The sequence below is a fragment of the Equus przewalskii genome, chromosome 12, assembly GCF_037783145.1.
Source record: "Equus przewalskii isolate Varuska chromosome 12, EquPr2, whole genome shotgun sequence".
In the NCBI taxonomy this organism is placed as follows: domain Eukaryota; kingdom Metazoa; phylum Chordata; class Mammalia; order Perissodactyla; family Equidae; genus Equus; species Equus przewalskii.
Genome location: NC_091842.1, coordinates 9599449 through 9622021, shown reverse-complemented (window position 1 = coordinate 9622021; position 22573 = coordinate 9599449).

Sequence of the window (22573 nt, the reverse complement as noted above, 5' to 3'; positions counted from 1 at the left end):
TTAGACACGGTCGATCCTCATTATTTGTGGATTCCATATTTGCAAATTCACCTACTCGCTAAAATTTACTTGTAATCCCAAAGTCAACACTGCTGATGCTTTTGCTGTCAATCATGGACGTTTGCAGAGCAGTGACACGTCTTATTTGCCTGATCCACATGACCCCAGCTGAGGTGGAACAAGGCCGTGCTCTGCCTTCGTGTTTCAGCTCTCATCCAGAGGCGCCCAGAGGAGTCAGACGGCAGGTGCAGTGCAGTGTGATCGAGAAGCTTCAGCTGTGGGACCAAGTGGCTGGGGTTTGAATCCCAACTCTGGCACCTGTTTGGGGCGAGGCCCCAGGCAAGTCACTTAACACTTTGAACTTTATCTTTTTTAAAATAAAGAAAATAGAATATACCAGGATGAGTTGTTCTTAAGATTTAAGATTATGATCTATGTGAGAGACGTGTGTGTGTGTGTGTATGCATGCACGAGCTTAGATATATTTTTCCTAGGAGCAATGTTTCAGTATTCATTCAGTCTTTGTGGCAACTTTATAGAGCTTAAATTCTATGAAAAATGAAAATTGACTGTACTATTCTCACATTTACCCAAGAAAGAAGACAAAGGAATTTTGGAAAGAGATGTTAAGAGACGGGGAGCAAGAGCAGCTTGGAGCTAGGACATCAGTAGACATTGTTGGTTTGTGCCACTGGAAACTCTCAGGTGAGCAGCTTTCATGCTCAAACAGCCCTCGCAAACTTCCAAGGAAAATGAGCAGCTCACAGTCAAAAATCGCAAAAATTATGGAGAATAAAAGCACCATAAGTGAGAACCAACAGGAAAAGAAGACATAAAAAATGGATCCACAAAGATATCAATACTGAAGTCATTAGACAGAATGTAAAATAACTATGTTTCTATGTTTAAAGAAAAGTAAGATAAGCTTGAAAATATGAACTTGAAATAAACACATCTGAAAAAAGAACCAAAGAGCCAAGTAGGATTTCTGCCAATAGAAATTACGATAATTGAAAATGAAACAAATCTGTGTTTACAAATGAAGAGGAAAATTAGACACAGCTGAAGAGAAAAAGCAGTAAACGGAAGACAGATCTAAAGAAATTATTCAAAACATAATGTAAAGGGTCAAAAATAGAGGAAAAATATAAAGGATAGAGTGAGAAGGTCTGATGTGTGTCTAATCAGAGTTCTAGATGGAGGTAACGGGGAACGGGGAAAGTCAACATTTCAAATGATAGTGGGCAGGAATTTCTAGAATCATTGAAAGACTAATCTTCAGATCCAGGGATTCCAGTGAATTGCAAGGAAGAAAAACCCCAGGAAATACGCATTCAGACAGCTCACCGGGAAACTGCAGAACTCCAGAGAAAAAGAGAAAAGTTAGATCATCAGGGAAAGAATGGGGATTTGGTTGACAGCTGATTTCTCAACAGGACGATGGAAGCCAGAAGACGGTGGATGCCACACACGGATCAGAGTGATCATTGTAAAACCCAGGTAAACGTCATTCTGCTTGAAACTTTGCAGTAGCTCCTCATTTTCTCAAAGTCTTTACAATGGTTACAGGCCCTGTGTTATTTAGTTCCTTTGTTATCTCTGACTTCCTCTCGTACTCTCTCCCTTGCACACTCTGTTCCGTCCTCTCTGGCCTCCTTGCTGTTCCTTCACTGTGCCAAGCACACACTCGTGTCAGGGCTTTTGCACCAGCTCTTTGCTCCACCTGGAATACTTGCCCCTCAGATATTCACAGGAGTTTTCCCACGTGGGTCACCTTCTCAGAGGTCCACTCTGACCCTCCTATGTAGTGCTGTCATATGTCCTCTTTCTACCAGGCATTTCTGATCTCCCTTAACCTCTACTTTCCTTTCTGATGTGGGTCTCCACATGGTAGCATATAAGATCTGTGATTTGTCCATTTTGCTTATGCTTTTTATCCTCTGGTCCAGAATGTAAGATCCACAAGCACAGAAAGTTTTTGAGTTTTGTTCACTCAGGTGTCCCAAATGTCTGGGATGTGTCCTGGCATATGGTAGGTCCCCAAATAAATACATGTTGAAGGAATGAATCAATTCTATATTCAGCATGAGTGGGAAATAAAGACATTTTCAGATAAACAAAAATTCAGCTCGAGCTAGAGGAAATGAAATTGGGTTATACTTAAGGAACGACTATGATCTCCAGGGAAAAGACTGAGACGCAAAAAGGAATGAAGAACAAAAATTATGGTGGGGCTGGCCCCGTGGCTGAGTGGTTAAGTTCATGTGCTCCACTTTTGTGGCCTGGGGTTTGCAGATTCGGATCCTGGGCATGGACCTCCACACCGCTCATCAAGCCATTCTGTGACGGCATCCCACATAGAAGAACTAGAATGACTTACAACTAGGTGTACAACTCTGTACTGGGGCTTTGGAGAGAAAAGAAAAAGAAACAGAGGAAGATTAGCAACAGATGTTAGCTCAGGGCCAATCTCTCCTCACTAAAAAAAAGCATACCTTAAAAAAAAGAGCAGTTTAAAAAAATCATGGTAAATTTGAGGGCAAAAAATAAACACTGACTATATACGATAATAATAACATCTAATGTATGTGGGGACACAGTTTAATACAAAAATGCTGGTAAAAAGTAGCACATAAATTGGAAGGAGCATAATTTAATTTAAAGAGTTCTAGCCCTCTCAGATTTGTCAGGAGGAAATAACTTTAGAATTTATTAAGAATGCATGTTAAAATAGCTAGTATAATGGCTAAATGAATAGATGTATAATATATCTCAAATGCATGAGGGCAAGGTAGGAAAATGAAATGCAAAAAAAGAGAGAAAAACCCTGAAACCTCCATCACTCATGGTGGGATTTATATTGTTCATTAAGTATTCACTCTGCCTACCCACCCCTCCATTGACGTCGAACTAGACCACGTGATTTGCTTCAGCCAATGGAATGGGAGTAGAAATAGCTCAGGGGCTTTAAATGTCCTCACATGATTTGGCTCTGTGTCATGTGCTTTGGCCTCTGCCTCTGCCACCTGCCCCGGATGGCCTCTGCTGCGTCAGCCTGGTCCCGGTGAGGATATTCTTGGAGCAGACTCACAGCGTGGAACAGTGAGAAGATAAGGCAGAGCTGTAGCCAGCCTCAGACCCGAGAGTGAGAAGTACGTTTTCTTTGTTGTAAGTCACTGAGATTTTGGTGTTGTGTGTTATACATTAGTATTGCAGTAATATCTAATTAATACACAGATCAAAATAAGACAAGAAAAGGCGCCGGCCTGGGAACGTAGTGGTTGGGTTCTCATGCTCTGCTTCAGCGGCCCAGGGTTTGTGGGTTTGGACCTGTGCACTGCTCGTTGAGCCACGCTGTGGTGGCGTCCCACATACAAGATGGAGGAAGATTGTCACAGAGCTTAGCTCAAGGCCAATCTTCCTCACCAAAAAAAAAAAAAAAAAAAAGGAAGAAAGAAAGAAAAAAAAAGAGGAGGGGAAGAGAAGTAGAAAATACAGGTCAAATAAGAAAACATAGTAAGTGAGTGGAAACAAACCCAAACTGATCACCAACCATTAAAATATAAATGGACTGAACTCTCTAGTTAAAAAGACAAAGACTATTGAACAACATTAAGATAAAATTCAATCATATGCTATTTACAAAGGACACACGGAAAACATAAGGACACAAAGTATGAAAATCAAAGGATGAAAAAATATATTCTAGGCAAATTTAAAAAACCAAGAAAAATGGGATGGCTATATTAATGTCAGAAAAAATAGACTTTAAGGCCAAAAGCATTACTAGAGATAAAGAAGGGCAATGAGGAATAAATGAGTTAATTCACTGGGAAGAGAGAAAAATTCTAATCTTTTATACATTAATAACATAGGCTAAAATACGTAAAGTTAGAATTGACTGACAAAAAACGACATATGAAAGTCCAAAATTATAATGGGACAGTTAAACTTATTGCTTCCAATAATTTACAAGTCAAGTAGATAAAAATAAGAAAGTATTTAAAAGATTTAGTAGTATGTATCACAAACTTGATCAAGCGCATATATAGAGAGCTCAACAATAGGAGAATACTTATTTTTTTCAAGGGCACGTGAACGTTAATGAAAAATGACCACGTGTTTGTTCAGAAAGCTAACTTCAACAAATTCCAAAGGATGTGTGTCATAAGACTATACTCTAGGACCACGATGAAGTTAACTTAGAGATCAACAATAAATAGATAACTGGAAAAACAGTATACATTTGGAAATTAAAAAAGAAAAACATCTCCATCCACAAGTCAATAGAAAAATATCCATGGTCACTGCGTGGAAAACAGAATCAAAACAAAGTGAATACAGCTACACACATCAATATATACGAATCTTTAAACAATATGTAGCAAAAGAAGAAAGTCATAGAAGAATGTAGGCAGGATGAGTCCATTTATCTTAAGGTCACAGACAAGCAAAATGAAACAATGTATTATTTAGGGATACATATGTGGGTGGTTTTAAAGAAAAACAAGCAATATTAACCTGAAATTTGGAACAGTAGCAATCTTCAGAGGCACACAAGGGGCTTCTAAGTGTATTCTGGTTCTTAAATCAGGGGATGGGTACTTCGTTGTTCATAATTATCATATAAAGTGACCTATCCATTTAATCCACTAGGCGTATAGCTGATACATTTCACAATAAACATCATTTTCCCAAAAAGCTCAGACACGGCACTTCTCTGTGGTGGTGAGCCCTTATCTGGCCAGAAGGGAGGCCCAACTCGTGGGAATAAAGAGCTTCTTTCTAAACAGATAAATCAAGATGGGCGCAAAACTTGGCTTAGTTCATTAGCGGGGGAAAAAAAATTGGTCCTGTTGAATGTGGTATTTCTTTCCAGATGGTATTCATTTCAGGAGACAGCCTGAGCATCATCACTGTCTCTCATTTGCTGAAATAAATTCCCCACAAATAAGGGCGGGTTTCCATCTTGAGCTGCTGTTTCGGCAGCTGCTATTGTGGCGTCTCCCTTCTTGCCGTGGGGCCTGTTTTGCTCTCTCCTCTCTCCCCTTGTTCTTCTCCTCCACCTCCTTTTCTTAGAGCTTCAGGGTGGCAGGAGATTCTCATCCCGTGCATGAATCCTGCCAACACCCTCCCAGCTGGGTGGAGGTGCAGCTTCTGCTTACATACCTCCCCTGACAGGCAACTCACTCCTCCACATGGGCTTCTGTAATGAACCCAACTCTAACTCCCTGTAGCATCTACCCATTGCTTACGGCCCGGCAATCTGAGGTCCCAACCACAGTCAGACCACCTCTCTTTCCTGGATATTCTGCAGATGTGCGACGGGAGCCCAGTCCTCCCCTCCCCCGACCCCCATCTTCTCCTTCTGGGAGAGCCTCTGTCCATTCCCACATCACTGCTGACTGGTCTGAAACCCTAATCCAGTCGCTCTTGGGCACACACCAGTGTGGGACTTTATGAGGCTGGGGGAATCTTTCGTGCAGGTTTGGGTCAGAATTTGGGCAGACTTGGATACGAGGTGGGAGGGGCCAGTGGGTGGGCAGGAAGATGGGCCTGGGGGCCTGGGGAGAGCTTGGGGCAATGGACCAAGTGCCCAGTCTGGTCTCCCGGGGCTGCAGGGCGCCGGCCTGGCCTGGCAGCAGACACAGCTCTGAGGATCCGTGGCGGCCGGATTCATCTACCCACCTCACCCCTCTCGCGGTGAAGACTCAGGCCCCACTCACAGGCTTTCTCTCACACCACCACTTGGTGGCCTCTGTGCCTGCGGGTCCCCCATGTCACACCCCGGCCGGTGACTTTCTCCGCACACCACTCAGCGACTTCCCCTGACTGTCACACCTCAGCCTTGTCGTCAACTAGAACTTGACCCCTGAAATTAAAAAAAAAGTATATAAATTAAATGTTAATCAAATTAATAATTACACATGGGTTAACAAAAGCTCATACAGAGAGCTCATCTCCCCCTCTTCAGTGACCCCACTGGGATCCATTCTGTTTCCACTTCCCCCTGGAGATTACCTTTCTGTCTCTAAGAACGTGCTCATATCGCTTGGATCTGTCAGCATTTTGAGTTGGAGGCAATGGAAACCAACGCTGGGTAACAGACACGGAAAGGACATTTATTAGAAATCTATAATGAGAGTCACAAAGTCATCGGGAGGCTGGGGATCCACGTGGAAGTCGCGTAGGAACGACACTCCAAGTCACATCCCAGCATTGGCCTGGTGAACACCCCTGTGGGGCCCAGACTGCAGCCTGTGTTTCCAGCCCCTCTGATGCCGGACGCTGCTCTGCGGCCCCCGCCACTTCTAGAAGCTGAACGTGGCCTCCCCAAGCAGCCTCCAGTCTCGCCAGAATGGGCTCTGCGTGGCCTCTGCTTCTCCATCTCCTGGCTTTGGCGTCACAGTCTAAGCGAGCGCATCTGATTGGCTGAGCTGGCGTGGCCCTGAGCCTGGCTGCGATGGCGGCTGGGCAGGAGTGGAGTCCTGGGCATTTCCCCTTCTATGGGAGGAGGAGGAATTCCCAAAAAATGGAGAGGAGCCCAGACTCAAGTGGCCAGGGGGGATGACGTATGTCTACCATCTTGGTACTTCTTGATTGATCAGTTTTAGACATCTGACACCTTGCTCTGACACCTGAAGATTCAACTGCTTTATCGCCCCTCCAGCCCCACCTCTCCTCCCCACATAGTTACCCCCTCCTTTTTAGTTACTGTTATTTATCTTCAGAACTTCCATTGCTTCATCAATTTTGACAACGTGCTGCACAGGATAAGGCCATCGATGCCTCTCCCGCTTATGTCAACTCTCTTCTTCACTCTGCCCTCCCTACAGCTGTCATTTGTCCTTCTCTGTTGTGGTGGTCGAAAATGTTTGCATCCTTGAACCTTAATTCAGCCTTCTCTGCTTTGTGCATATGCTGATTATGAAAGTGGAAAGTAAGTAGAGGGCTTCCATTGTTACGATTATGTAAATAGTGCTCCCCTCGAAACTCAGAGGGGTTCTGTGAGCGTCTTTTCTTTGAAGTCTCGCTTTTATTTCTCTGGAAGTTTCTCGGTGCTGTTCTTTTGCTCACATTTATTGCATCCTAAATTCTTTTGACGTTCCGGGGCTGGGATACCACCAAATCTGCAGCATCTCTCGTTTCTCCGGGCCCCTTTGCTCTGGTGCTTGTTACTCCACCACCCTCTTTGCTCACCGTGACCCTGTCACCCTCCTCTTTCTGTCATTATTCCTCTGGGCTGGAACCACCATTGCCTGCAGCCCATTCTTTGTCTTTCTTGGTTTACTTACTTTTTCCCTTCGTGGCGGCGGGGGGCGGGGGGGGGGGGCGGAGGGGGTGGAGAGTGGGTAGGTAGGTGGTAAACCTGCTGAGACTTTGCAGGTGTAAAACACTGTCTGGTTCTCCAGTTTGGTCGCCGCTTTGAATGGGTCTAGAATTCAAGGTTAAAAATATTTGCCCCTCAGACTGTGGAAGGCATAGCTCTGTTGTCTTCTGGTAGGAGGTGGTGTGGACGCGAGTTCTGTAGCTGGTCTGTAGTCCCTTGTGGGTGACTCCTTTCCGCCTCTGCCACCAGAAATGTTTAGGGCCACCTGTCCACCGCTGGTGCACCTAGTGGGGTTCGCGGTGACGTTTCTGTGCATTTCTCCATTAGTTTCACTCACTGTGCTGTCTGCTCAGCCAGGTGTGATCTGAAGCCTCATGGCCCTCCTGTTCTGGAAACTTCTCTCCTGTGTGTCTTTCACAGTTTATCCCCTTCTGTATTCTCTGCTCTCTCTTTCTGCGGCTCCCAATGTTAGGCCTTGGATTTTCTTAATTGACCTTCAATTAATCTTTTCTTTCATCTTCCATCTTTCTCCCCTTTTTTCCTCTACTTTGTGGGATATTGCTCAACTTTCATCATTAACTGTTTTATTATTACATTTAAAAAATTCGAGCAAACAGGTTTTAAATTTCCTACAGTTGTTTTTTATTTACCTATTGAACTCCTTTGGGGACGTCCATTGGAGTTTTTGTTGAAATGATGCTTTAACTCCTGAATTAGTTTTCTTTCCTTGGAACACATTTTTTTCAGAGTAGCTTTTATTGATGTATAACACACATAAAGTTAAAAGCCAGAAATAATTGCCTTTTCAAACCTGGAAAGCCCCTCGTTTCTTGACTCTGTCTATCCCCTTCTACTTGTGTTTACGAGCTGGCCCAGTCTTCCCCGAGCTTTTCTTGTGGTGCCTGACTGAAGTCAGCCTTAGTGGCACACACACGTCCCCCTGCCTCTTTCCAGCCACTTTCTCTAAAGCTACAGGTGCAGTGCGCACACGGCCTGCCTTCCACATTTTCTCAGTCCAAGCCTTGCAGGATTACCCGAAGTTTTGTCGTGGTTTCACAGAGCCCCTCGGCCTTCCACCTGAGAAGTCTGTTTCTGGGCCATCTCCCGCCCAGTCCCTAAGCCAACGTCACCTGGTTTCCATTTTTATCCCAGTGGTACTTCTCTGCTTCTTTTCGGTACTAGTCGGTGTAAGGCCTGCTGTGTAACCAGCAAACCCCGGGACTGTCTTAATTCCGTAGATGTCTGTTTTCATTCATGTGCGGTCAGTGGGAGTTTCCCCAGATGTGTCTGTCTGTGTGGGAGTCTGGGCCAAGCTGCCATTCCATCCACGTGCCCCACCCCCGTGCCTCTTTCCTGCCTTCCTGGCAGCTCCGCCATCTTCAGCTGGAGGCTTCCAAGGTCATCCTGGTTGTTGACCTTCGGTGGCAGAAAGAGAAAGAGCGCAGAGACCCGAAAATGGCGACTTTCGTGGACCAGGCCTTGAAGCGTGCACATCACCCCCTGTCACATTATTGGCCAGAGCTCAGGCGCAAGACCACTCCCAGTTGCAAGGAACCCTGGGAAACTTTGTTTAGCCATGTGCCCAGGAAGAAGAGGAAGTGTTTTGGTGAACAACTAGCGATCTTTGCAGTGTCTGCTGTTCCCACCCTGGTCCAATCACTGGCCTCTCTTCCTGCCTTCAGCTTCTCCCTCCAACTCCTTCCCCACGTTGTAGCAAAACTGTGAGCTTCTAAAAATGCAAATCGAACCACATTGGCTCCAGCTTAAAGATCTCTGTGGCTTCTCACCACCTTCGGGACAGTGATTGTTTTCCCTGCCGTGGTCTGTCCCCAGCGCTCTGCGGCTCAGGCCCCTCCAGCCCCCAGGCCACCTCCCCGTTGTCTGTGCACGCTCTTCCAGCAATAACAAGCCATGCGCTGATGCAGAATATGCCAGAGGTTTCCACCCCGAGACCGAGAATTCTCTTCCTTTTCTCTGCTTGATCAAGTGGTGCTTGTCCTTCTGTCTTCTGAGGAGCCCCCCTCCCAACACCCATAAGATGGGCATTTGCCCCTCCTGTGTGCCCACCCGCATGTCATACTCACATAGGGCAATGCCCTGTGGCTGTGCTCACGCTGGAGCCCCGGCTTGTATTGTGCTCTGCCCAGCACCTACCAGGTGCCCAGTGAAGGTTTGTTGAGTGAATGAATGAACACAATTCCTAAGTCAAGCGGCAGGGTCTGAGAGCTGGAGCAGGGCCTGCAGGAGCCGGAGGGAGAGAGGGGAAGGTTGGCTGCCTGGGTGCCGAGGACGCTGGGGGTCCCAGGGGAGGACCCAGGGCTATCCCTTGTTCCTGCTTGTATGGAGATCCCCAAGTCATCCAGTCACTTCCTTCTGGGGGCCTCCCTGCCTCCTCATCCCTCCGCCTGGCTTCTGCCCACACCCAGATCTGACCTGCCAGGGTGCTGCCCGAGGGTCTAGAGAGGGCAGCCCAGGGCCTGGGGAGACAGGAGAGGCCCTGGGGGGGCAGGGCTGGCCCAGAACCCACTTTACCACCCAGTAGCTGGTCCCTGGATCTGCCAATATCGCAGAAAGAGCACTTTGGGGAAAAGGCAGATTGGCAGGGCCCGGGGAGGGCTCGGCCCTCAGGGCAGGGCATGGGGGGCTGCAGGAGGCACCGATCACGGAGGATCTTTGAGGTCTCTGCCCTTCCCAAGAGAGGAGCACCCCATCCTGGGGGATATTTTTGAAAAAGTAAGATTGCTTTGTTAAGGTATAATTTACATACGATAAAATGCACTCACTTTGTGTCCAGTGACACGGTTTTGACGAACGCATACCTGGGTGACCGCCACCCTCATCAAGATACGAAACATTTCCTTCACCCCAGAAAGTCCCCTTGTCCTCCGCAGCTAGGCTCTCCCTCCCTCGGGCAGCCACTGGTCTGGTTTCTCCCACGGGATATTGGTTTTGCTGCTTTTGAGCTGCAGGTAAGCGGAATCCTGCAGGACGCACCCTTCGTGCCTGGCTCGCTCCTGTCACAGTGATGACCGCGAGATTCGTCGCGTCTTTGCGGGAATTGCTGAGTGGTACTTGAGGGTCTGTCGCACCCGGGAGTTCTCAGCCCCCGTGAATGGCCGAGGCACCAGCGCCCAGACCCGGGCAGAGGCGCATCACTGACGCCATCAGGGATCATTCATTCATGGACTGTTCCTCTGCTCTCCGGTCTGTAGTAGGCACCTGCTGTGTGCACTGGCCTGTACCGGCCCCTGAAGAGGACATAAAGGAGGGGTGAGGCGGGGTGGGGTTAGGATGTGGGGAAAGGGCTGGTGGTCAGCCGGAGGGGGCTGATAACGACAAGGAGGAGGTAAGCCTTAGGCCAGGTCCTAAGCATGGGACACAGTCCCCAGGGGAGGGAGCTGTGGTGCCATTCGGGGGTGGGGTGGTCAGAGCTGAGCGGGTGCCTGGACAGTGGCAGGGCCTGTGGGCTGTGTTCTTCGCTCTCTTCCTCCTTTCACACTGTTCACACCCGGGCGCTGGCCGAAGCCTTGACAGCAGGGGGTCTCACACCGAGAGAGCATCAGTCCGCTGGAGGGCTCGTTAAAACGCAGGTTGCTGGTTCCCCTCCCCACCCAGCGTTTCCGATTCAGCAGATCAGGCTGCGCCCGAGAATCTGCATTTCTAACAAGTTCGCCAGTCAGGTGGATGCTGCCGGTCCAGGGTCCGCACGTTGAGACCCTCTGCTCTCCAAGGTGGGGAGGGCCCACACCCCCACAGTTCTGGGTCCATGGCTACTTCAGAAGACGTCAAAGTTCTAGGATGGGGCCCTCACACCTCCTCCCCAGGTCTTTGCTCAGGGTGTTTCTCCCGTCAAGAAGGCCTTTCCCAGCCCATTCGTCTCTCCAAATTCTTGTCTGTCCTTCCAGCTCTGGAGTAATGCCCCCTCCTCCAGGAAGCCTGCCAAGGCCACCCCATACTCCGTTATCTTTCTGCCCACTCTTGTTATCACCCACCCTCGGGATGGTTCCGAACACTTCCAGTCTGCTCATTTCTTCTCTTCAGAAGGATGGAGGCACCCAACAGAAGTAGAAATGTACACACACGTTCACAGCAGCGCTATTCACAATAGCCCCAAAGCAGAAGCACCCGAGTGTCCATCAGTGGATGAAGGATAAACAAAATGTGGGGCAGCCACACACGGGGGTATGATTCAGCCATAAAAAGGAAGGAAGTGTTGACATACGCTACAATGTGGATGAACCTCGAAAATGACGCTAAGTGAAGGAAGCCAGACACAAAGGACCACGTACCGTATGATTTCATTTGCAGGAAATGTCTAGAATGAGCAAATCCATAGAGACAGACTGTAGATTATCGGCTGCCAGGGGCTGGGTGGGTAGAGGTTGGGGGGCTGCTGCTCAAAGGCACAGGGCTTCTTTTTGGGGTGACGGGAAGGTGCTTAAGTCAGTTGTGGGGATGGTTGCACAACTACGTGAATACACTAAAAGCCCTTGGACTGTGTTCTTTAAATGGGTGAATTGTGTGCTGTAGGAATTATGTGTCAATAAAGGTGTTATAAAAGAAAAAAGAAAGGCTAGGACACTGGACGGCATGGGCTCTGTCTCCTGGCCCTGGGAACAGCCTGCTGTGGTCCAGCGGCTCCCACCGCCTCCATTGTTCAGAGGACTAACTCCGGACCCGGAGTCAGCACCTTGCTGTGTGTGCTGGGGTGAGCCTGTGCCCTCTCTGAGCCGGGAACACTGAGAAGTGATGCAGGAGGCAGCGGTGGACCAAGGGACCAGTGGTCCCCAGAGCAGAATCTTTCTGAGGTCTGCAGCCTGGACCCCGGCAGGGTGGGCGTGAAGGTAGGTGCCGCCACCCGCCTGCTCTGAGGGATGGAGGCAACCCCACCATGCTCTGTCTTTTAATGTCCCTGAGCTCCGGGGTTTGGTCCTGAGACTGCAGAGAATGAAAGGGAATTACCGGCTACAAGCCCCAGGGTCTTGTTGGTAAGTGGCGCATTCAGCCGGAACTTGGATCCAGAGCGATTTCACCCCAGTCTTTTTTTAGATGATGTTTTCTTAACAACCTACAGAGAACTTCGGTCCCCTCCCTCCTAATCCCCCGCTTTGCGCAAACCTGAAATTAATCTTCTAAATACCCAAGCTGGTTCCAGAAAGAAGCGAGCTGGGAGAAAGGGTGGGGGAGAGACCGGGGGGAGCCCCACCCTCCCATCCTCGAGGTCTTTCTCGTGTTTGACTCACAGCCCGGGAGGGGTGGGTCGCTGAACTGCCACCTGACGCTTCCCAACGTACCCTGCACCAAGCCCTCCCAGCTTCCATCCAGCCCTGCTTGCACATTTCCAGTGATGGGGAGCTCATCACATCCAAAGGCAGCTTGTCTCTGAAAGAGCTTTGCCTGGGCCACTGCCCGAGTTTGCACCTCTGCCCTCTGGGGATTGTAGGACTGTCACCGTATGCCCCGAGCCTGTTCGTGGTCAGTCCAACTGTTAACAAGGAAAATGTGTGCCCGCTTCTCCAGAGGGGATGGTCCTTCCTCAGTCTTGGCCACAGATGGGGAAGACAGACACTGGAAGACGCTCAACCCCCGACACACCGAGGTACTCCCATCCCAGCTGGAACACACCCTCTTTCTCCCCACTTGCCCAAGTTCAAACGTTGTCTTATATAAATTCGGAAAAGACACCCCCGACTCCAGGTGGGTGCAGCTTCATGCTAGGGTCAGGGGTTCAGCTCCCACTGATCCCTTAGCCAAGTGCCCTTGAGCAGTGAACAACACACACAACCGTACCAGGTGGCCCTACACCTGCCCCCTCCCCAGGTGTCTGGTCTCAGCCAACTGCTCCGTCTTTCCCTTGTGGTTTTCTCTGGGTCGAGTTGTCTGGAACCTTGTCTCTAGAATCCTCTCTCCTCTATGGGTCTGAGTCAGAGCTGACCTAACACAGCTGGAGGTGGGAGAGACAGAAGCAGAGGACAGGTTCCAGTTTGTCCTCGTCTTTCCTCTGAGTGTCCCTGATCCACTCTTCCAGATTGGGGACCTCCTGTGTGCCAGCTCCTCTTCCAGATTGCTGGCTGGGCTGGCTCCCAGGAAGACACCATGGGCCTCCCTAGGCTTCCGGCAACGTCTACACCGGCCAGGCCCCGCTGCAGCAGCTGGACCCACCTGGCTTCCGGATTTCTCTGTGGGCTCCTCTTGCACCCTGGCTTTGAGATGGCTGGCTGGAGATGCTCCCCTGGTCCCCGCACGGCTCCCTTCTTTGCACCTTTGTTCGCAGACCCCCCTGGGGGTGAGGCTGCTTCCTGTGCTGCGATGCTCGCCATGGCTGCTCCCTGCCCAAGTCTGACGTCACCCACATCTTAGCAAGTGGGGCGGCCTCGCTCCTGCTCAGCTCGCACTTGATTGCTCCCCACAGGCTGTTGGCTTGACCCCCTAGTGTCCCTCTAGCTGACACCCTGGCCCTCCTGGGCCCCTCTCTCCACTCACCTGCACTGTTTCATCAGAGTCTTTTCTGGTTTTCCAGCTCTGGTCCAGCTCTGTGTCTGGCCAGAGATTGCTTCATATTTGTCTCTGCGCCAAACCTCTCGGTGGCTCCCTGTCTTCCACAAGGACCAGGCCCCTTACCTGGGTCCAGGGCCCCCCCAGAACCTGGTACTCGCCACCTTCACAGACAAGTCCTGCCTCTCACTCATCCTGTGACCTGGGTCAGCCAGCTGAATCAGTGTCTCCAGTGATCATCCTAGGAAAAATGAGAGGAACACACAGCGTCCTGCAGACAGGTTGTCTGAATCCTCCTCCCCATTCCACCCCCACCCACCATCTCTGTCTGGAAAACTTCTACTCGTCCATCAAAACCTCAGCTTCAGTGTCCACCTCTGCTCACTTGTTCACTTGGCCACACCCTCCCCACCAGCCCCACTCCTTTATGCTTCTCCTATGGTTCCTTGAGCTTTCCCGTGTCCTAGCTCTGTCCCACTGGATGGCAGCGGCCTTTTTGCTCTCTGTTCCTATGAGGACCAGGCAGCAGGCACTGGCTCTGATCTACTCCTGTGTCCTGGTGTGGCTCAGCCCAGGCCCGGAGGAGGCACCCAGAAAGGCTTGGGGACCTCCTGTGTGCCAGGGTAATGGGAGCAGATGGAGACCTCTCAGCAGGAGATTTCCGCGTGGTCAACCTGTCATCAAAGAGCCTGCAGGGGAGCTGAGGCCACCACTGGGGGACACTGAAGGGGCAAGAGAGCTCCGGTAAAGGTCACCGAGAGTGTGCGCACTGCCTCCCTTCCTGGGAAGCCCGTGGGCAGCCAGGCTCCGGGCGGTGTGGGCCTCTGCGCAGCCAAGGGGATGGGCAGGACCAAGGTCTGTGGGGGGAGCCTGCCTCGGTGGGAGGCCCGGCCTGGAGCTCGTCCCTGTCATCATTATCATCATCAGCAGCAGCAGCAGCTACAGTGACCATCCCTCTGGGACTCAGCGTTTATAGGACGCCCTGAATCCACGGGTGTGAGCCTCTCAGGGGCTGGCGGGGGGTCCTGCGGCGCCCACGCGCGGGCGGAGCGGAGGAGGCTGCATCTGGTTCTCTGTCCATGCGCTTTGAGCCCCAGATTCCCAGGGCACCCGGAGGGGCTGTGGGGGCCATGATGTGGTGGCTGGGCGCACTGCCGTGGGGCGCTGGGAGTCAGGCAGTGGCAGCTCAGCCTTTCCCGGGTCTGAACTCAGGTCTCCTCCCGCCTCTCCTGGGTCAGGTGAGTACCTTCTCTCCCCTGGGCTTGGTCTCCTCATCCACAAAGTGGGAATAAGACACAGCTCCGGGCTTTGCCAAGTGACCCACGCGGGCCGTGCCTGGGGAGCCGCTTTGAATCTGTAAATCCACGTGCTCGGAGAAGGGGGTTTGGGCCAGCGACTGATGGAAGCAGGGCTCTCTGTGCCTCAGTTTCTCTGGCTGGCACACCCGTGCCTCTTCCTCCCAGGCAGCTGCGGGAGGCCCCGTATGGGTAAAGGGGATTCTTGCAGGTGACCTGCCATGCTGGTGTCAGCCAACGGGGCACATTCACCCAGAGAAGGGATGGAGTGAGGCAGGGGCGATGGGGTGGGTGGTGGTGGTGGTACGTGTCCTGGACCCCAAGGGGATTCTGGAGGGTGTGGCCTGGCATGGGTGCCTGGGCGGCCAGAGCTGGAGGAGGATCCGTATGCATAGTGGTCACCAGCAGAGACTCTGCAGCTGGACGGCTCAGCCCCACCCAGGCTCCCCCGCGTCCCACACCTGGCGGGTGACTCTCTGTGCCTCCACTGTCTCCCCTGCTCCGCGGGGCAAAGCAGCACCTCCCTCCGGGTTGCATGAGGATGGCTTGCATTTATGTACCGCGACGCCAGATCTGTGCCGGCTGCTACTGTTCCCCGGGGGGGGGGGGGCCTGTGCCCCGGGCGCAGCAGGAAGCCCACCAGGAGATTGTGCGGCAGCACCTGCCTTCTGCAGCCCTGGCCTCTGTGCATCAGCTTCTCCGGTGACTTGGGGCCTGTCCCCTCCCTTTGAGCCTCAAGTCACCATTTGGGGTAGCCAGAGGGCTCCCTGGGACCCCAGTCGCTCTGATAAAGCGACGGGGGAGGCAGATTCTGGGTCGTCTGACGCCTGACTGTTGTGCGGGCTGCTATCAGAATAAACAGGTTTTGTTGTGCGTTGCACAATCTTTGCATCTTTCATTTATCGCACAACAAATTGGAGAGGATTTAGCATGTATTTAATTAATTTGACAAAAATAGTTCAACAACAGTAAACCGGGCCGCAGAAACGCTCTCGGGGAGCGGCGCCGGCTCCTCCCGGGCTCAGAGAGGGCGGCGGCTCGGACTGCCTTGACGCTGGGGCCTGGTGTCTCTGGGTCAGGGAGAGGTGGCCCAGCCCCAGTGCCTGGGCCGACAGCCACACGCTGGACCTGGAGTTCAGGGCATGGCAGGAGAGCTGGGTGAGGGCAGGAGGCCTGGGGATGGCGGGGTCACAGGGCCCCTGGGAGCCTTGGTGCCTCATGCTCATGAAGGGACAGTACCCCCTGCAGACTCAGGGGACCCCGTGAGGATTTCCAGAGGCACTGGGGGAAAAGCTGCCTTGCGGCGGGCAGGGTGCTTGTTCCTTGCTGCTCAGTCTGCCACTGAATTCCTTATCCTTGTCTAAAGCTCAGGCCTCTCCTCTTCTGAAAAATATTTTGTATCACTTAGGGACTGTGTTTGGCTGCAAGTAAGAGGCCCTTTCTCCAAGATATGGCTCAAACAAACTAGGGGTTAGCATGTGACAAACAGGAGGCTCTTGGCTGGTGCTGGAACACCACGATGTTCTCAATGTCCCTGGTTCCTCTTCTCCTCTTCACCCTCCTTAGGGTGTGCTTTTCATCTTCAGAGAGACCTCCTGGCCATGAGATAGCTGCTCCAGATCCAGCCATCACATCCACGTCCTCAGTGGCACAAAGAGGGAAGGGGACGTGCAAAAGGGTGCAAGCCCTCTGAGTCTGTGCCTTCCTCTGAAGGTACTTTGCTAGAAACAGCACTCAATGCCTTTCACGTGTTCTGGGCAAGAATTTAGTCATGTCTTCACAAGAATTTAGTCTGTCTTCAAGGGAGACTGAGCAATGTCGTCTCTCCTCTGGGCATGTTGATGCCCCTGACAGAGTCAGGGTTCTGTTAGGAAGGAAGGAGAGGGGGATGGATATTTGGCGGCCTGCCAGCAGTGTCCAGCCCACCCTCCCTAAGCCTCCTGATCCCTGGGGTCCCCAAGACTGGCCGCTGGGCGGGCTGGGTCCTTGTGCACTGGAGTGGGCTCCTGCGGCAGGAGTGGAGTCTGATTCCTCCGGAGTGTCCAGCTCTGAAGGCGAAACCTGGTCCCCAAAGGAGGAGCAGGTGATGTGGAAGCGAGGGAGCTGCCCGTGTCCTGGACTCCGTCACAGAAGGACAGAGAGGTGAGGGCGCAGGGCTCAGCAGTGGACGCAGAGCCAGGCTGTCTGGGTTTGAATCCCAGCCCCGCTATTTATCAGCCAGCTTTCCAGGGCTCTGGCCCCGTTGGGAGGGAGAAGGTTCCAGAAAGGCAGGAGAGAGAGCTCTCCCAAGGGTGACCTGGGACAGGGGCTTAGGGGACAACCTCGGTGGGGACTCTGCCCTCCCCGTGGGAAGGCCACATCCTGAACCCTCTCCTCTTGGAGCTGCGGCTGCTGGCGGACCCCAGCCCACGTGGCCACGTAGGCGAGCAGCTTCTTGCCTCCCACATCTTGGAAACCCCTCGGTCTGGGGGGGCTGGGGGCGGGGTTGGTCCCCCCCACGCACTTTCTCCTGCTGGCTTCCCTGCCGCTCTGGGGAGCCACGGGCAGTCCGCCTGACGCAGAAACGCCCCACGGCGGTGGAAGAGGGAATCCCAATACCTACCGGGGAGAGGCTCCCAGGCTCAGCCCCGGGGCGGATCCCGGGGGGGACAACACCCCTCCCCCAGGAGATGTTTAAACAGCTTTAGTAAGACACAATAAGAACGTATGTTTAAAGCACAGAATTTGATAAGTTTGACAGATGTGTATAGCCGTTAAAAGCGTCACCCCAATCTTGGATGAAGATCCTAGATCACGCACACGTCCATCGCCCCCAGATTTTCCTCTTGACCCTTGGGGGCCCCTCCCTCCTGCCCTGCCCCTTCCCGCCAGCCCCAGGCCACCTCCGATGTGCTTTCTGTCGCTACAAAGATTAGTCTGCAGTTTATAGAATTTTATACAAATGCAATTATACAATATGTATGGTTTGCAAAAATTAACTCAATTTTAGAATACTTTTAAATTTCCAGAAAAGGTGCAAAGATAGTACAGAGGGTCCCCGTACGCCCCACACCTCGTTCTCCCATTATTAACATCTTACTTTAATATGGTAAACTTGTCACAATTCGTGAACCAGTACTGATACATGTTTATTAACGAAAGTCCGTGCTTTATTCAGATTTCCTTAGTTTCTACCCAACATCCTCGTCTGTTCCGGGATCCAGGAACCGCGGCACAGTCAGTCTCCTTGTCTCCTAGGCAACTCCTGGCTGTGACAGTTTCTCAGACCTTCCCTGTTTTGGGTGACCGTGACAGTTTGGAGGAACTGGGGCCAAGGGCAGTGTAGGCTGTCCCGCCATCGGGGTTTGTCTGATATTCTCACCATCAGACGGGGTAATGGGTTTGGGGAGGACGTGCCCTCCTTACATCAGGACAAGGGCACATTCTGTCGACATAACTCGTCGCTGTACCTCCTGGCCGAGGTGGTGTCTGTCCAATTCCTCCGCTGTAAACTTACCCTTTATCCCTCTGTCCTCTCTGGGAAGAAGTCACAATGTGCAGGCCACACTTAAGGAGTTCCCTGAGGGTGGAGGAGCTAGAGAAACTATTCGGAATTCCTCTGCACAGACTTGTCTCTTCCCATTCATTCATTCATTCATTCATTCATTCTCTCATTCATTCCAGGTTAGGACAGACCTGAGTCCTCACACTGGATCCTTCACTTTCTGTGTCCTCAGTTCCAAGTGGCCAATCTGATTACGTCAGCGTGGGCCCCCACAGTCACGGAGGGCTTCCTGGGGCCGTGTTTGGGTCCCGGAAGATGCGGAAGGCTTGGCGAGCAGGACCTGTGTGTCTGGGGGTGGGGATGGATGCGGTTGACTGGGGTTCCTGCAGTGCCTGCAGCCCAGGGGGTGTCTGGGCATATACTGGGCCTGGGCAGGGGCCCTGGGATGACAAGCGGGGGCCAGAGGTGTGTGGTGTGGATCAGATGAAGGTGAGGGAGAGGATGGAGCAGATGTCGCCAAAAGCTCAGACTGGAGTGGCCAGGAGGGGGTGCGTGGCCTTCCTGGAGAGCAGTTCAAGTCCTTCCCTCCTCACAGAACTGGGGGTGGATCAGAGGGTCACAGAGGTCCTTCAAGCTCTCCCTGTGGACGGGATCCAGCTTAAAACTTGGCCCCTTGAGTCAGAGGAAGCTCCTGAGATGAGAATCCAAGAAAGTGAGAGCTTGTCATTCGGCCTTTGATGTGAAATTCCCAGCAGGGGGATGCTTGGCGTGTGTGTGTGTGTGTGTGTGTGTGTGTGTGTGTGTGTGTGCACACTCGCTTCTGGAAGCCTGACCTGTGACAACCCCACTGGGCTCAGGAATGCCCCCCACCCATCCTGGGGCATGTAGGACTCACTCCCTAAGGTGACCCCCAATGATTTCCACCTCCTGTTGTTCATGCTTTGCTGTAATCCCTTTCCCCTGAGTGAGGGTGGGACCTGTGACTTGCTTCTAACCCCCAAAAATGTGGCAAAAGTGAAGGAACGTCACTCCAGGGACTCCATTACCTTATAGGAGACGCCGACTTAGCCGGCTGAAGAGAAACCCTCAGGGGTGGCTTGGTGAAGTAAAGAGTTACGTTGGAGATGGCCACGTGGAAGGGACTGCAGAGAACTCCAGGGCCTTCAGCAGCCTCCAGCGGACAGCCACAGGAAGCTCTCCGTCATCCAGGCGCAAAGAAGCGGGGCAGATTCCGCAGCCCCCGAATAAGCCTGGGAGCGGAGTCCTCCCCAGTCAAGGCTCCGGAGGAGAGTGCAGCCCAGCCAACAGCCTGATTGTGAGACTCTGAGCACGTGACTCCGCAGCTGTGCCCAGGCCCCCGTCCCGCGGAAGCTGTCAAGTGAGAGACGTGTGCGTTGTTTCAAGTCACTGGACCTACGGTCATGTTTTACGCCGCAACAGAAAGCTAATCCAGGAGGCATCGGGGAGGGAGCGGGTCCCCGACGTAGCTGCCCCTCACCTGGGGTGGTGCCTCCACTCCTTGAAGGTCAAGTTCCTTGTCTGTAAGGAGGGGGTTGTTGGAGCCACCCTGGGTCAGCCGAGGTCCCGGGTCCGCTCAGCATGGCAGCTGGCACACAGTAGGTGCCAGACCACAGTAGGTCACTTCCTCTGTGAAATGTTGAATACAGTGGTCTCCCAGCGCCAGGGGACTTTGGGAAACCGGGCTACGCCTGCGCGTTTGATTTGGCTGTTATAAGGCTTGCTTCCATCACGGGTGACCTTATGGTTTACGGGGGAGCTTTCCCGCTGGGCAGGGGAGCGGGAATGAACCAGTGACAAGCCGGAGCCAGGTAAGCAGGGCAGGTGGCGAATGGAGCTGAGTCTCTTCTTGGATCTGCTCTGGGCAGCTGGCTCCTGGCTCCAGGTTCCGACTGGCCCCCTGGAGACAAGGAGCCTCCACGCTCCGCGTGCTGACGGAATGTGGGAGCAGGAGCGGGACGCGCCGGAGCTGGTCCTGGCTTGTTGGACGGACGGTTCTCAGTGACGAAGGTGACTCGGCGTGGGTGTGTGGAGGGGGCGCCTGACTCCCCGACCTGGCTTTGAGGGGCTTCCAGGGGAGAGGCGAGGGCTGGGGAGCAGTCTGGGGTCCGTTTGGAGGTTGAGAATCCCCAAGGTGAGGCTGCCCATGGAGGGATGGATGCTGGAGAGGCCTCAGAGGGCTTCCAAGCTGCAGGCAGGCAGATGCCAAGGAACTCGGGGAGGGGCAGGGCGGTGCAGTGGTCATTAGCTCAGGACTTACAGTTTCTCCCTTCAGGAAGTCACTCAGCCGCCTCTTAAATCGGGACCCTAACAGACCACTTTCTAGTGTCAGGGTGAAGGGAAAGGGACCCAGCCCAGGGATAGTTCTCGACACAGTGTCTGGTCCATTCTAAGCCCCTTCAAGGCTCAGCCGTGAGAAGCTAAGGCCTTGCCTGCTGCTGTACCCCAAGCGCCAGTGCCACGCGGAAGGCGCTCAGTAGGTGTTTGTGAAATTAACGGCCAGGAACCACAGGCCAGCTTCCCCTGTCTCTTTAGCGAGGTTGCATCCTGCAGAGGATGTTGGGGTGCCCCTGCGTCAGATGGAGCCGCCCCACTGTCTGGGCCAGCCCAGTAATCCCTCCATTCTTGCCAGGCAGGGTGGAGGGCAGTGGGGCGGTGCCCTCCTGCCACCCGGGGGGCCGGCGGCTGGATCTCAGCCCACGTCTCACCCTTGGGGTTTGGGATGGGAGAAGCTCTGGCCCCACCTGACCCTGCACTCTGACTCACACTAGCTTCTGAGCCCACCCAGAACGACTTTCCCGACCGCCTGGCCCTGTGCGGGCAAGGCCTGCCCCCGCTGTTTATTCTTGGCAGATGGGACCTTCCTGTTTCTAAGAAAATGGCTTTAATTGGTAATTATCTCATGTCTATATCACGTCTTCCATCCAGGTGCCCGCAGCGCCCAGCTCGTTAAAGGGAATCCTTAGAAGGTGCCTGGACTTCAAACAGCAGCCCGGTTCACTGAGGCGCCTCGCGGGCTCCCCACGGCGCGAGCACCCAGGGTCAGCTCAGGGCGTCTGCTGCACCTCTGCCCCGGCATCGGGTGGGAGCAGGAGCGTGACCTCGGGGGCCTCACCGAGAATCCCGCTGCGCCCAGCCCAGCATGGGCTCTGAGGCGGGGCAGGGGGAGCGAGACCCTCTTCTCGCCTCTGTCTTTGGAGAGTCCAGCCCTTGCTCCTCCCCCAGAGTTGGGGTCCCCCTACAACCTCATTCACTCACCGTTCATCTGACGATGTTTATTGAGCACTGACTGTGTGCCGGGTTCTACATTTCCTCCCGCGGCTGCTTGTGGAAGCGACGGGGAGCTCACTCTCTTGCATTCCTTCCTAGGTGTGGTGGAAATCTGACTTCTCCCTCCGCCCCAGCCCAGGAGCACTTGACTCCTGTAACCATTCCTCCTGCAAGGCCTGGCCTGCTCCCTGCCAGTCCCTGTATTGGTCAGGGTTCTCCAGAGCAAGAGAGAGATGTATTTTAAGTCTCATGAGATTGTGGCGATGCAAGTCCAAAATCTGCAGGGCAGGCCAGCAGCTGGAGACCCCAGGAAGGGTCGCAGTCCAGGCCCAGAGGCCGTCTGCTAGCAGAATCCCCTCTTGCCTGAGGGAGCTCAGTGTTTGTTCTATGAAGGCCTTCAACTGATCAGATGAGGCCCACCCACATTATGGAGGGCAGTCTGTTTTCCTCAAAGTCCACTGACTTAAAGGTTAATTTCACCCAAAGCACACACTCACAGAAACAGCCAGGATAATGTTTCACCAAATATCTGGGCAGGTCTAGCCAAGTTGACACATAAAATGAACTATTGCAGTCCCCAGGCAGGTGGATGGTGAGATGGGGACATGCAGGCCAGAGACACTCACCCCACTGCCGAGTCCAGGGACTCCAGATGCAGGACTGCATGGAGGAAGGAAACAG